Raw genomic sequence first — 4,136 nt, 5'->3', positions numbered from 1 at the left:
TCCTGCTGCTTTTTACAGGCCACTCGCTCTCACCCCAGGATGCCGACTTGCCTTCTCCTCACTTCAGCTACCACAGCCCTTCATCCTGCACAACAGGGAAGTGTGGCGACAGACGGAACGGCATCCTGATTTGGATGTAGGTGTACCTTCACTGCGTCTCTTTTCGTTCTCCTGACTCCACGACCAACACGCCAGGGTGGAGCTCAGTGAGACTAGACATTGCCCCCTGTTGGATTCCGCCAGTACTTGCTGCTTGCACGGATTGCCCTTTGTTCGGCAAAGCTGGAGGTTTCTTCGACTCCCTGCGTTGGGTGTCACTGGGCCTTCACAGCGTCTCCATTTCTTCTGGCGATGACAGGGGACGGCGTGACAAACGATGTCTCCCTGTTGTGTTTTACTGATTCTGCATGCACAGACTCACCGTGCTCGGCCAAGCTGGAGGTCTCTTGACCAACAGTGACCGTAGGGACTAAAAGTTCCAAAGCACAGTCGAGCGCAGCAAGGTGCACCTGAATGTCGGTGGACGAGGAGGACAAGAGCCATAGCCGGAAAATATGGGTTATCGCTTCTCGGCGTTTTGGCTCAGATCAAGTGTAGTATCTGTTCTTATCGGGGCAGCTACCGCCAAGGCGCAAGGGGGAAAGACCAATGTGTAACGTTTTTCCAGCAAATATACACCGAGGGGCGGGTAACAGTGTAAACCCCACTTGGTCTGGGCCACTCACACTCCAATGTATAAAACAAACATGACAATGTAAATATTTAAGAAAGAATTGCAATGTAAAGAGTGATATGTGTATAAGAATATCAAAATATAATGGAAGAAAGTCAAAGCAGTGTGTAGCTCTGACGGAAATGTACAGACAAGACAATTCGAAATGTTCTGTAATGCTTATGATAATTTTTATGAATAAAGTATATTTTTTTGAATTAAAAAAAAATAAATATTTTCTTATCAGTTTAATATCTGATATGTTCTCTTTCTGGGGACCGAATATTAAATTGATTTTTGGGACTCGGAGATGGTTCAGGGGCTTGCTCCTTCCGCTCCACGCATCAACCTGGTCTTGCAATGTTTCCAGGAATGGTGCCTTCACCCCGCTTTGGGGAGCAAAATGTACAAAAGCAGAAAAGGGCGAAAAAACCTGGCTTCCCCTTTTCTCTCTTGTCCAGTTGTCTCATCCTGACCAATTTAAAGCCTTTCAGGCTCCAAAGCATTGCTAGCTTTTCTGCTGGCGGGCACTTCGTGCACTAATGTTGCGAGCCGATGGACTCGCGGACTTGCGGCAGCCAGGCTCCGTTTTCAGCTGATCTGCCACACAGATTTCCCGCTGCTTCTTACAGGCCACTCGCCCTCACCCCACGATGCCGACTTGCCTTCTCCTCACTTCAGTTACCATCGCCCATCATCCTGCACAACAGGGAAGTGTGGCGACAGACGGAACGGCATCCTGATTTGGATATAGGTGTACCTTCACGGCGTCTCTTTTCGTTCTCCTGACTCCACAATCCAACACGCCAGGGTGGAGCTCAGGGAGACTAGACATTGCCCCCTGTTGGATTCCGCCAGTACTTTCTGCTTGCAAGGATTGCCCTTTGTTCGGCAAAGCTGGAGGTTTCTTCGACTCCCTGCGTTGGGTGTCACTGGGCCTTCACAGCGTCTCCATTTCATCTGGTGATGACAGTGGAAGACGTGCCAGACGATGTCTCCCTGTTGTGTTTTACTGGTTCTGCATGCACAGACTCCACCGTGCTCGGCCATGCTGGAGGTCTCTTGACCAACAGTGAACATAGACTAAAAGTTCCAAAGCACAGTCGAGCGCAGCAAGGTGCACCTGAATCTCGGTGGACGAGGAGGACAAGAGCCATAGTCGGAAAATATGGGTTATCGCTTCTCGGCCTTTTGGCTCAGATTAAGTGTAGTCTCATTTGATAGAGAGAAGCTGAGGATTTCGATGTCGATCGTGGATTGGAGAACTCGGAGGGATTGAAGTCGTCAAACAGGAAACGTTTGGAGCTCGGCTGCTATTGGTGGATCTAACGCCGATACAGTTCAGATCCAACGTACGAGCTATGGATGCAGCTGCATCACGTACACCAGGCTGGGGAGTGCGAAACACTGTCCGAGTCACAGTGCAGAAAACGGAAGGAGAGTCACCGTTGGACCGGAAACACTTCGTGAAGCGGGTGCTGCTCTAGTGTTGTGGGTTTAAAGCAACAGACATCTTCTGCTTGCAAAACTTCCCCAACAATGTTTTTTTTTTATGTCACCTTCAAGAGCGTCGCAGCGTGCATCAAATTCTTGAACGTCTTCAAGGAAAAAAGTAACCAGAGTCCCCTGTCGATCCTGACTGCGGAGCCTCTGTTTACGCTACCGGCGCAGCAAAGCCGGGTTGTTACACTGCACACGTACAACCCCCACGTCCCCGTGTCTGCTGTGCTCACGTTCCTCGCCAGGTACGCTCAGCTGAAAAGTGACAGCGTGCAAGTGAAAGACACCTTCGGCATCTGGACAAGTGAGCACCAGATCAAGGTGACTCTGAGAACAGACGGCAACGGAACCATCCTGCATCCCCCCTCCAGTTTCGCCATTGATGGAAATCGTGGCTACCTCTACTACGTGGGACTGCCACGAGTATGCCACACCTGTGGCAAAACGGGGCATGTTGCCGCAAACTGCAGTGTGACCTTCTGCAAAAATTGCAGGCAGGAGGGACACATGACTAAGGACTCCAAGGAAGACAAGTGCTGCAACCTGTGTGGGGAGGCCGGCCATCTTTACAGGGCCTGCCCGAAACGCAGGGCGACATGTGCTCAAATCATCAGCAGCGGAGTTAAAAAGGCGAACAGAGAGGAGGTGCATACACCCTCCACCGAAAAAGACACCACGGCACAGAATGCGGAAAAGCAACAGAAGGGCCCCCAACAAAAAGAGGAGGCCCCAGCACGCCCTGACAACCCAGCCCCATCTGATGAGGAACACTCAGTGGAAGAGGAAGAGGATGGGAAAAAGAATAAAGAGCCCTGGGAAACAGTGAACAGGGACAAACGAAAGAGAAAACAAAAAAACAAACTGAAGAACCCCCCCCCCCGAGGGGTAGTGGCAAAAAGCGACACCTTTCAGCCAGCGCACTTAGCGCCGAGACCTCATCCGATGAGGGAAAACAGGACAAGAATCGGACTCAAATAAAGAGGCAAAGCACCAACGTGGAACGGGAGGCACAGACCCCCCAGACCACCGACCGGGAAGAAAACAAGGTCACAGACCAACCCCGATAGTAACGAGCAGCAACAACCCAGGCGAAGACCGGCCTGCAACCCCAACACCTACTGTCTGCCACAACGAACGCCAGTGCTACACCTCCCCACCCCCCCCAACCCACCCCCAATGCATCTGCATCAAAATCACGGGGCCAGTGCGGACCAGAACAGTTTTCTCAGCCCTGCAACTCTGCGAAAGTTTGCGAGCACCACCGGCATGCTGGGGAACATCCAACAGCTGGAACAGCCAACTGTATAGACTCTGGACTCTTGAGACTGGTAAATCTACCTTTTTATAATGGGTTTAAAAATTGCATCCATAAATGTGCGAAGCATCAAAGATACTTCGCGGTGTGTAGCCACACTCAACTATTTGGGAAATGTGAAAGCCGACCGACTGTTCCTGCAGGAGTGCGGAATTCCGCACCTCAGCAACTACAGGCGCTGGTCGAGCTGGTGGTCCCACGGGCCATCCAACTGGTCAGGAGGAAACGACTGCCGCGCCTCCGGACTGGGTATTCTGCTGCGGGGAGGCAACTTCACCATCTCCGACGTTAAGGAGGTGGTGGGCGGGCGCCTCCTCGTAGCAGACGTGAAATACAAAAACACCCCTCTCAGACTTATTAATGTGTACGCCCCGGCCGTAAAAAGTGAGCGGCTGGCAGTCCTTCAGGAACTCCCACTGCTGTTGGCCACCTCCAAGCCGGTCATCTCGGGTGGTGACTTCAACTGCATCATCGATGCGGCTGGACGATCCAGCAGAGCCGACAGCAATCTAGACGCTACGTCCAGACTCCTGACGGAAACGGTAAAAGACGCCAAGCTGCTCGACGTCTGCTGCAACCCTGCAGACGGAACGCAGCGTAGATACACAT

The 4,136-nt window shown here is 51.9% G+C and overlaps 2 pseudogenes; both read left to right on the top strand.

Moving 5' to 3' along the window:
• Positions 1-561: 561 nt before the first annotated feature.
• LOC140405643 (U2 spliceosomal RNA) lies at positions 562-661 on the top strand (annotated as a pseudogene).
• A 256-nt stretch (positions 662-917) lies between these two features.
• LOC140405641 (U2 spliceosomal RNA) lies at positions 918-1,098 on the top strand (annotated as a pseudogene).
• The last annotated feature ends 3,038 nt before the right edge of the window (positions 1,099-4,136 follow it).

Source organism: Scyliorhinus torazame, unplaced genomic scaffold (assembly GCF_047496885.1).
Source record: "Scyliorhinus torazame isolate Kashiwa2021f unplaced genomic scaffold, sScyTor2.1 scaffold_172, whole genome shotgun sequence".
NCBI lineage: Eukaryota > Metazoa > Chordata > Chondrichthyes > Carcharhiniformes > Scyliorhinidae > Scyliorhinus > Scyliorhinus torazame.
Note: the sequence above shows the minus strand (reverse complement) of the source record. Positions and strands in the feature narration are given on the sequence as shown.